This window comes from Chelonoidis abingdonii, chromosome 11 (assembly GCF_003597395.2).
Source record: "Chelonoidis abingdonii isolate Lonesome George chromosome 11, CheloAbing_2.0, whole genome shotgun sequence".
Classification (NCBI taxonomy): domain Eukaryota; kingdom Metazoa; phylum Chordata; order Testudines; family Testudinidae; genus Chelonoidis; species Chelonoidis abingdonii.
In genome coordinates this window covers 46,884,511-46,895,824 of record NC_133779.1, presented here as the reverse complement: position 1 = coordinate 46,895,824, position 11,314 = coordinate 46,884,511, and positions in this window count along the sequence as shown.

The window sequence follows — 11,314 nt, the reverse complement described above, 5'->3', positions numbered from 1 at the left end:
TAGGTTTCTCTTTCCCGCCCTGCTTTCCAGGCCTGTGCTGCATGCAGAATTGACCAGTTCAAACTGGAGTTACAAAGTGGACAGGTCTGCCCCAGTTGCCTTCAGCTGCCTTGAGATGAGCGGCCGGGGAGCGTGTATTTACTCACTTCTCAGCTGATAGGAACTCTCTCTATTTAGGCACCAGCCTGTCTATTACACACCCACCCCTGTGGGGCCTGAGTGCTGCTCAGTGGCTGAGCTCGGTGCTAAACCTGCAGTGATGAAGATCAAAGGTCCTGTCAGGGACAGGTTCCTCACCCATCCAGTCTGCGCCTGGGGCATGAACGGCTGCATTACATAGAGCTCCCACCATGCCCTAGCGTCCTACAGCTCACACCAAGTTAAGCAGCCGCTGTGAAACGACACGTTGGCCAGGAGGATGGGAGGTGGGATTTTCACCTCTAGGTCTGCGGCTCAAAGCCGAGCCTGGGACACTAGCAAAGAGAAAGCCATCTGGACGTGGGGGCCGTTGGGTGGCATGAGCTGCCGGGTCTCAGGCTGCTTCTGCGCAGAGAGGTAGCCACCCACCACTGCAGCTGTCGCTCATTCACCCCCTTGCTGGTGACGTCTGCATCATGTTCTCTGTGGCTGCAGGACAAGTATCAGCACCACAGTTGTCCCTTGCTGGCAGCCTCAGTAAAGGCCAAGGACTGACTGGGCCACGGAGACAGAGCTCCTCTCTAGATGACATCTCTCCAGGGCAGGAGGGCAGCACGACAGCGTAGCTTGCTCTGCTGCCGGCACCGTGCGTCCCTGGGCTGGGCACGATGCTAACTGAATTTATAAGACATGGGTCAGATCTGCATAGGATGACCAGACAGCAAGTGTGAAAAATCAGGACGGGGGGGTAATAGGAGTCTATATAAGAAAAAGACCCAAAAATCGGGATGGTCCCTATAAAATTGGGACATCTGGTCACTCCAGATCTGCAGCTGGCACAAATCTGCATCACCCCTCACTGGAGTCGATGGGCCAGATCCCCAGCTGCTGTAAATGGACATCACAGCAGCAAAAGGACAAGGCCACTACCAGCCAGTGCTGCGGGGAGGGGAGGGAGAAATTGGGCTTGTTGATTTAAACCTGTTCACTCAGAGCACCCCCCTCCCCAGCTCTCAGGGCATCCTGCAAGTCCCAGGGAGGGTAGACATGGCACAGGCCTCCTTGTCTGCAGCGAGAGCCTTATGATAACACTGGCTCGGGTTAGCACAAGGTGTATTTCGTGCAGTGCCTGCAGGCCCCGGCTGAGATCAGGGCCCCCCAGGTGCCACGGGCGGCTCTAGACATTTCGCCGCCCCAAGCACAGCAGCATGGCGTGGGGGACGCTCTGCCGGTCACCAGTCCCGTGGCTCTGGTGGACCTCCCACAGGCGTGCCTGCGGAGGGTCTGCTGGTCCCACGGCTTCGGGAGCCGCGGGACTAGGGGACCCTCCGCAGGCATGCCAGCGAAGGCTGCCTGCCTGTCGCCCTCTCGACGACCAGCAGAGCGCCCCCCGCAGCATGCCACCCCAAGCACGCGCTTGGCGTGCTGGGGCCTGGAGCCACCTCTGCCAGGTGCTAAGGGCCATACAAACACACAGGTCCTGGCTCGTCCACACAGGCAGCTACCCAGGGAATAACTGTGTGTGGACAGGCCCCTAGAGACAGTCCCTGCCCTGCAGAGCTCACCGCTTGAATAGACCAGGCACATGAAGGAAGGGGTATGCTCCCCATCGGGTAGGCATGACAGTGCCAGGGGCCCAGTGTGTTCCTGTAGTTATCACTCAGGCCACGCGGTGGCGTAGCTGTACCATGAAAGAGACCCCCCCCCAGGGCTGTTGGGGGGGGAATGCCTCTCCCCCCTGGATTTGTGCAGCAAATTATTTAATAAGGTTGTTTGCATATATTCAAATTGATTCGCAGATCTCCCCCACAAATTCTGTCTGCAAAGAAGGCAGACATTTTCAACAGGGAGAGCAATTAATCACTGGGACAACTGATCTGGGGGTGTGAGGGATTCTCCATTAGGGACCATTTTAAAATCCAGATGGGGTGTTTTTTCCAAAAGCTCTGCTCCAGGAATTGCTCTGGGGCCAGTCGCTGGGCTGTGCTATGTGGGAGGTGGAGTGGAGGGTCAGATTAGATGATCACGCTGGTCCCTTGTGGCCTTGGATGCTATGCAAGGGGCTTGGCAGCTATGGGGCAGGGCAGGGTGAAGGGAGGGGTAAATGGGGGATGGCTTGGTGGGTGCTGGGGCAAATGCTGGAGGGTGTCGTGGATGCTGAGGGGTCAAGTAGCTGGGAAGGTGTTGGGGGTGGGTACTGGGGAGTGGGGGGTTGCTGGGGTTGGTGGTCATCTGGGAGAGGGGTCTGCAGGGTCAGGGACTCTCTGGGGGAACTGGCTGTGGTGTTTTGGGGGAACAGAGGGCTGAGGTCTGTCTGGGGTCTTTCTGGAGCAGGGGCCTTTTGGGGCCTGGCTGAGGCTTTTCTGGAGGCTGGCATGAGTCACTTTGGGGGCAGGGGTCTCTGGGGGGGGCAAGGGGTTTAGTAGGGGTCCCTCTGGGGGAAGCTGGTACTAATACTCAGGCCCCCTCACTGCTGCTGATGTGCGCTAGATGCAGGTTACCCTTTCCCCGCTCAGCTCCAGAACTGCTCCCTCCCCCCGGCTCAGCCCCAGGAGTGAGACTCTGATGTAAGTGCCTGTCAGGTGGCAGAGACTTGGCCGCCCTGAGTATGCAATCCCACAATTTCACACACACACCCCACGCTCCCCGATACCATTCTCCTGACCCACGATTCCCTTCCCTTTAGTCTCTCCAGCCCTCGATACTCAGCCCCATCTGGACACAAGCTCCCCTCAGCGGAGCGTTGCCTGTTGCAGAAGACAGGGCGGCTAACACGAGCCACATCTGCATCCTGCGTCGCTCGGGCAGGAGAGTGCCAGGCAGCAGCGCTGGGCCACAATAACCAACACCCCCTTGCTCCCCAGGGCCATCCCCAAATTCTCAACATTCCCACCAACCGGAAATCGGTCTTTACTCAGCAGCCATGAAAGGCTCTTCCGGCATTGCCAGCTCCTGTGAACAAAAACCTCAGGAGCCAGAAGGATTCAGGAATCTTGATTTTGCAATTCCTGGAGCTGGCAAAATTGCTAGTGATTTGTGGGGGACCCTGTGATTTTGGGCATCCAACTTGCGACCCTTTTCCAGGGGACTGATTGCCAGCGGGCAGGGGATTTGGTACTCACTGAAAACCAGGCCCCTTGAAGGCATCTCAGCTCACTAGTCATGTTGGACAATCTCGGCCTGAAACAACAAAAAAGAAAGTGCAGCTCCCGCTATGCTGATGGAGTGAGTGACGGAGGACAGGGGGAGGAAAAGTAAAGGTACAACAGCGAGGAATTGCCAGGTTTCCTCTAAAGACTCAGGCAGCCAAGTCTGAGCCTCGAGAACTCAGCAGAACAGCCAGCCAGCTGTAAGGTCTCTGGGACAGGGACGGACTCTTAGCGCTGTATTTATACAGCACCTCGCACCATGGGGCCGTAGACCAGGATTGGGGCTCTGGAGCGCTACCGCAACACAAGGAGTAAATAATAATAAAAGCAGCAGCGGATCCATCCCTGAAGTCAAAACTTCCCCCTCAAAGGAGTGGGTGTGCCAGTTCCCTAGGTGACACGGCTGACCCGATCGCAGCAAGAGCTGCTGAAGTGACTTGAGCCCGCTAAACACAGCCAACCATGCTCACCAAAAGAGGAAGCGCGACTTGGCAGCGCAGGCCCTGTCCACCATCGGCTTCCCTCTGCTCACCCTCCTTTGGGGAGGTGCCCACAAAAATCTCAAGGGTTAGGCTGGTGGTGAACCGGTACCACTGCCAACGTGTCCATCTTTGTCTCTCGGATGGCCAATGCCTTGGGGCAGGAACTGTCTTTTCATTCTGTGTTTGTACCGCACCTAGCGCCACGGGGCCCCGATCCATGGCTGAGACTCCCCAGCCTCACAGGAATACAAATATGTAACACGCTGCAAAATTACAGGCTAGGAATGGCCTTTTCTTGGCAAACACCCAGGGTTTAGGAGCTGAAGCGTTTATTCAGCCGCAAGGATTGTGAGATCATCAGTATCAACATAAAACTATTTAGAATTATTGTAGGAGAGGGGCAGTCTCTGAGTTTGGCATGCCACTGCACTCCCTGCCTCAGTTTCCCTTCAGGTTCCCGGAAGTATTCCACTCATGGACAGAAGTTTTTAAAGCAATACTCCCCCTCTCTGGGGGGCCTCATTTATTTACCATAGTCCAGCTCCCAAAAGAGTCCCCTTCTCAGCAGCTTGAGTTACAGCACCACATCTGATCCAGTCGCTCTGCCACGTGGACGTACCCCTTGAGGCCAAGAACTTGAGATTCCCAAAGGGGCTGGGTATCAAAAATATCCAGAGTGATCCTCACGAATTCTGGCCGGGATCTCAGACCTCTGGCTTCAGAGTTTAACCAAGCTCTGACTATCAGAGCTGAGGACGAGACCTCCAGGTGGGGGCAGATTATCCCAGCTCTGCTACTGCAGCATTCTGCCCCCTTCCTCTGAATCAGCTGGTTCTGGCCACGGGATACTGGGCCACAAGGACCTGGATCTGGGCAGCTCCAATGAGTCCTACGTTCTCCCAGCCGCCGCAGTGAGGGCATTGCTTGGTCCTGAACTTTCCCAGTTGTTCTGGATGATCTTTGATCTGGTTCCTGGGCCATTTCAGGTGCAGATGCATCCTTCACGTTAGCCTCCTGCTGGTTTTTTTGCTTTGGGACTGTTTTCTTCTCTTGCAACATGCAAAAGGAAAGAGTTACCCACTGCCCAGAGGCAGATCTGACCCATGAACAGGGGCCGGGAGGCATGCGAGAAACAGCCACGCACATTGCAGAGCGCATGTGAAAACTGGGGCCAAAGCGCTGTGGCAATGGGGTGGGGATCTGACTGTGGAGCAAGCTTCCGGACGAGATCCAGCAAAGCCAGCGCCTGAGGGCGGGGTGCCCAGGAATGAAGGGGGTGTCTGAGTGGCAGATGGGAGACGGTGGGTGGGGAGGGGTGGAGGTTTGGGGCCGAGGGGGTGTCTAGGGGAGCAGGCTAGGGCAGGGGATGGAAGCAAGCAGGAGACAGGACAAGAGAGGGGCTGTGAGGGTGAGTAAGGGGAGGGGAGAGGACAGAGGACAAGGGGGTGTGTGGGAAGTCCCCACTCAAAGGCTGAGCAGCAGGGGCTGATTCTCACCCCTGCTTAGCTCAGTCTGAGCTTCCCCCCCCCTCTTCTACCCCCCCGCCCACCAGACCACGGACTCGTCTGCTCACGCTGGGCTGTGGGGGGAGGTCACACCTCGACCAGAAGCGGAGGCGCCTGTCACCGAACCCGGCGCAGGGAGGCTGCCCACAAACCTGGCATGGGGGCCTGTGCTCGTCCCAGACAGGGACCCCCCAGGGGGAGGCAGTGCCTTCCACCGCAGGGGCCGTGTACAGAGTGGCAAGCCAGACACCGCCAGGGGCTCTCACCGCCCCCCATGGCCCAGCCACCCCGTCTGCCCCACCTGGCATTAAAGGTGGGAGGCTCATATGGGTGTGTGTGAAATGAGCTGCCAGGTCTTAGCATGGCTACCACCAGCCATGGCGGACGGACGGCCATGCCCCCAAGGAACAGTGGGAATCCAGGCACCAAGCACCAGGCCCAGCCCTGTGGTGGGGCGGGGACCTCGCCGGCCCTGTCCTGAGGCGCTGAAGGACAGGGCAGCCCCCAGTGCGGGATGAGGGATCCCTGAGGGTGGCTCTAAGTGGTGTCTCTGCTGCAGTGACACTCCCTCCCCCAAAGCCTCAAGGAGTTGGGATTGGAAGTTCCACTCCCCAGCTGCTTGTATCTCCTTCCGCTCGTATCTGGCTCGTATCTTTGCACTGGCCTCCCAGCTCCCCTCCCCGAGGGTCTATATGAGTCTAAAAGCCTCCACTTGTTATTGTCACACAAATCTTCCCACCCTCACTTAACCCTGCCGGCCCCTCCACCGCACTCTGGGCCTTGAGATGACTTGCAGCCTTGGCCTTGCCATCTGTCTCCAAAAAATCTCCCTGGATTTGCATGGCACGTTAAGAGAGGTTGAGGAAGGATGACTCGGATTCCAACTCACCTCCAGTGCAATACAGTGAGAGAGGGAGAGAGGGAGAGCGACTGCTGCCCTCTGCTGAATGGAATCAGAACTGCTCAACCATGTGTCATATGCCCTGTACTGCTATCAGCTACTGGGGATTCTCTCCCCTCACTCAAGTGGCAGTGGCTGCAATTTTTAGAGCAGCTGGATCTGAATTCTGTGCTCCCTCTATCAGACGTTCCCAAGTGGCCACACCCTGCAGCTAACTGCAAAGACCACCCCAGTGACAGGCCTGCGAGCTGGAATCTATCGTGAGCCCAGCTCTGGGAGAGGGATCCGGGCTCTGTTCGGGCCCACCGTTCCTCCCAAGGATTGTTAACGAAGTCCCACAGCAGAGTCAGAGTCTGCCCTTGGAGACCACTGCGCAGCCCCCCTGGGGTGGGGGAGACACAAACACAGCCAAGCCTCTCACCCCTAGCTGGGGCTGGGGGAGCTGCATGGGCTTCTTTTCTTTCTAGCCACCCCCGCATCCCCACGTGTCTCTCCTCTCCACCTCAGGAGCGTTTCCCAGAACTAGTGAGTCCAGGGCAGGTCACCCAGCCCCTCTGTGGCCCTCAAACATCCTACCCAGCCTCAAATAACTTTCTCCACCACTCTCCCCCCCAGCACTGGCTAAATTGCCTACGAGCTGGGCTCATCCTGAAACCCAGCACAGCTCCATCCGGATACAGTCTCTGCTCCGACTGCTCCCATGCCCTGGTCTGGGGTCTGGAGGGGCCCCAGCCTCCCGGGGACCCTAAAGCTCTGACTGCCAGAAGGCAGGAGTGGAAGACGGGGGCAGCACTGCCCCTGGTAGGGCCACTGCTGGAGAAGGAGCCTGGGCCAGGCAGCAGGTCCAATGGGCCGTTCCCACCTGGGCGTTGGGAGACGCAGCCTGATTGAAATGGGAGCCTTGCACCTTTCTTTGGGCTGGCTGACCACAGCCCTTCCCCGCCCCCAAACAGACAGACCACGGGATGAGCTCCTAGGGGGTGGCTCCTTTTGGGGCGGGGGTGCTGCATGGCCCAGCCATGGACGCCTGTCTCTGGGGCCCTGCAACCAGCAGAATTTGTGTGCGGTGCATGACGCTTTACACCACCCCCTTGCGCGCTCCAACCCCTAAACCCGCTGCCCTGGGTCCCTGCCATGCCAGTCCAGCCTGGCGTCTCTCCCGCAGCAGGTCTGCAGCAGAACTGGGGGCAGACAGCATATGCAGAGCTGTATTTGCTCAGCTGCAGGCAACCACATGCATCCTCCCGCCTGTACGTGCGAGCCCCAGCTGGTGGAGCAGGTACGAGGCAACCTCGGACGTGCAGCACCAGGCGGGAAGTCCGAGGTGGGCCGTCCCCAGGGCTCCATGACACACTCACCTCGGGGTGGGCCAGCTTCGCAGAGCTATTCTAGGCCAGCCAGCTGTGGTTTGCGCTGCTCGGCACTCAGGCGAGCTTGGCCTCTCGCTTCGCTAATGAATGCTCAGCTGGGAGCTGCCTACGTGAACGCCAGGTGCAACCCGGCTCCCCCACCCCCAGGCAAACAGCTCTGCTCCCCCCCTGCAGCCTTGTGGCATCACGCTGCACCCACGGGCCTCCGCAGGGCTGCACTGAGTTGGTACCCGGATGGGAGGCCTCTTCTGCTGCACAAAGGGCTAGTGGTGAGACTGGCCCAGAGGAGGGCGCGTTCCCTTCTGACTCAGGGATGAGCCCAGCGGGCGCTGGGCTGCATGGAGCGGGATGGGTGGCTCGGTAGGGGCTGCTGCGCTGCACGGAGAAGGGCGGGGGGCTCGGTAGGGGCGCTGCGCTGCAGGGAGTGGGGCGGGGGACTCGGTAGGGGGTGCTGCGCTGCATGGAGAAGAGCGGGAGGCTCGGTAGGGGTGCTGCGTCGCAGGGAGTGGGGCGGGGGGCTCGGTAGGGGGCGCTGCGCTGCACGGAGAAGGGCAGGGGGCCCAGTAGGGGCACTGCGCTGCAGGGAGTGGGGCGGGGGGCTCGGTAGGGGGCACGCTCCCCTCTGGGGCAGGGCTGACCCCAGTGCCCCTAGTACAATGGTGTCTCATCTCGCCCACTGAAATCCAGCTACCTCTGGGGTGCAGTTTGCCGCAGCTCCACACAGCAGCGAAGAGGGATCCCAGCTGAAAGTGCAGGTGGGACAGGGGGAGGTAGAACATAAGCGCCCTAGCTGGGATTTTGCCCGGACGGCAGGATTCACCCCTCAACAGCGGGGCTTCGACATTGGTGCCCCTCCATCCTGCCCCCTCATGCTGTACCAGTCCTGCCCGTTATCTGGCTCGAGCCGCTAGGGCTCGTGCGCTGCGGGGATGCTTTGTGCTGGGGTCGTCTCACCAGAAGCTGCCGATTCCAGATGGCAGAGGCCCAGAGAGCACGATGCTCATACTGAGGAGCTGCAGCCGGCGGGCAGAGCGACAGCTGGTCCTCTGCTCAGTAATCATCCCTGTGAATAGAGACCCACGGAACCGCCCTGCAGGAGCAAACCACTGTGATACGGCCTGGGCAGAGGCAGGGGCTTCAGCTTTGTGCTCCGGGCAGGGATGAAGCAGGGGGGAGAGCAGTTAAAGTGTCTCTGAGTCACTTCCATGCTTCTTCTCGGGGTGGGAGGCCGTTATACTGTGCCCCCAAAGGTCCCCACGAGGGCAGAGAATAGCCAGAGTGCAAGCGCCCTCCAGCCACGCTCCTGCTCACTCCACAGTGGTCCTGGAGAACTGGGAGTAGCCACAACCCAGTGTGCTCTGGCTGCACCTGCGATCCGCCCCCTTGCACCCGTGGCTGGAAGCCAGGTGGATGTGGTGCCCTGACGCCCACTTCACACTGGCTGGGAGGGACCCTGGGCAAGGGGAGTTCTTAGGGGTCCAAACAGCCTGAAGAAGCCAGCTTGTAACTGAGAATCAGGCTGGAGCCTTAGCAGAATCACCCCATGCTCATTCAGTGACTGAAAGACTGAGGTGCCCAGAGTAACTCCAGTCCCTGGGGCAGATCAATGCCAGGGGTGCTCCTGGTATGCGTCACCATCACAATGCCCATCACCAGGCTGTACTGAACTGGGTTGTGTACACTGCTTCCCTCTGCTGGCTGGAACCAGCATTGCTCACCTGTGTGTCATAGGCACTATACTGAAACCAGCTTGTGGAGATTCCCTTGACGACTCCACAATCCCTGCAGAATAAGAGGCAGTGGGGAAGGTTGGGCTGGAAAGACAGGAGATGTCTCAAACTCTGCTGCTCTGGCCCCCGTCAAGGATTGGGCCTTCAGTCCCTGATATTACCCAGCTCAATAATGGCCCCCTGGCACTAGCGCAGTGGGTAGGAGCTGGTCATGAGCTTCCCTTCCCACTGGCCCTCAGTCACTCACCCATTCCTGCTGGATCATAGCAGTGGTCTCTCTCCCTTGCACACTCACACGCCTATTGGCCTGGCCACACATGCTCGTGCACCAGCCCTGCGGCCTCCTGCCCTCCCCCACCCCGCTCCCCACACCCGCCATCATCCCTACCCCACTCAGAATCCAGCCTTTGCATTTACTGTCAGCCTCGCCCCATCCCCGCTCACCCCACCTTACAGCATCCTCCTCTAACCAGCAGGGGTGGTGGGAAGCCGCAGGCAGAGATTCCTCTGAATCCACTCCCATCACCCCCTCTCCCTGCCTGCCCCACAGGCTGCACGCTTGCTTTGCCTGCCCCCAAATACACACGGCTCTTGCTGCAGCAGAAGCACTGGGGTTTTGTGCTGCCTGCATGGGATCCCCTGGACCCAGGGGCTGGTGGCTGCTGCTCAGATCCCAGCGCTGGGGCTTTTCTTGTCGCTCGGTTAATCCTCTTATGAAAAATGCAGAACCCAGGCTCAGGACGCGGCCCAGCACCACTGAATTCCTGGTTCCTGGCATAACAGCTGCTACACAGCAGCCCTGCTAGAGAGGAAGGACAGCCCACTGGCTGGGGCTATCCTGGGACTTGACAGACCCAGGATCACTGCTGCGGATGCTGTGTGACCTTGGGCAAACTCATCGAGGCCCAGCGCCTCAAAGGTACTTAGGTGCCTAACTCCCCTTGACACCAATGGGTTCTGTGCCTCAGTTTCCTCATCTACAAACTGAGGAGTAAGAGTCCCACCCAACCTCCCATGAGTGTGTGGGGATAAATACGTTAAAGATTCAGGTGGGATGGGAACCACAGAGGTGCCGTAGCTAGACAGACCCATGCATGGGGGATTTAATTCTTTCCTCAGGCCAGACTGGTGCCTGGCCTCCTGGGCAGAACAAGCCAGAACAGACCAATAGCCCATCAGCTGAGGAGACCCAGGAGTGGGCTGTTTTGATAACATGATCCAGATTTTCTGGGCCTGTCTGCAAATCCAGCTGCTAATGGGGATTTGCTCCCACTTGGTACGTTAATGAAGGTGCTGATCAAACAGAACTGAGTCCGGCAGGTCACCAGGTTGCTTGTTACCACGTCTAGAACCTCCTACTGACGTGCCAGGATCTGTCTCCGATGCATGCTGGCCCAGCTCTGCCGCCCTTCCCTGGCCATTCGGCATTGAGGCTGCTGGACACAGACCCACTGTGGCTCTCTCTGGCCAGTTATATGGGCCCGTGGTACCTGGGCTCCAGCAATATTCAGGGTCCCGGGGCTCGGCTCCACCAATGTTTGAGGCCAGGTCTCTCCCGTCACCCCTGAGTGTCTCCCGGCCCCCAATTGCTCCCCCGGGCCCCTGACTCTGCCCTTTGCCTCAGACCCTTTTCTGGTGGGACCCTCCACCAGCACAGGCCCCCCACCCCCCGCCTGCAGTCACTGCTCCTGCCCCACGTTGGGCAAGGGGCAGCCCCATCCCCTGCCCCCAGGGAGGCTACAGTGAGGGGCAGCAGCAGGGGAGGAGGTGCACATGTGATGGCATCTCTCCCCCCCACCCCAGCACCCACCACAGGGGAGGTGAGGGGGCTTCCTGGACCTGCCAGGGGGGAGAGGATGGGGGGAAGTCCTCCTCTCCTGCCCCAGCCCCGGGGCAGCCTGCTAGCACCCCAAACTCCTCATCCCCAGCCCCTCCTCACAGCCCACACCCCCAGCCAGAGCCCTCACCATCCCCCCTGCACCCCAACCCTCTGCCCAACCCCGAGCCCCACCCACACCCCAAACCCCTCATCCCCCCAC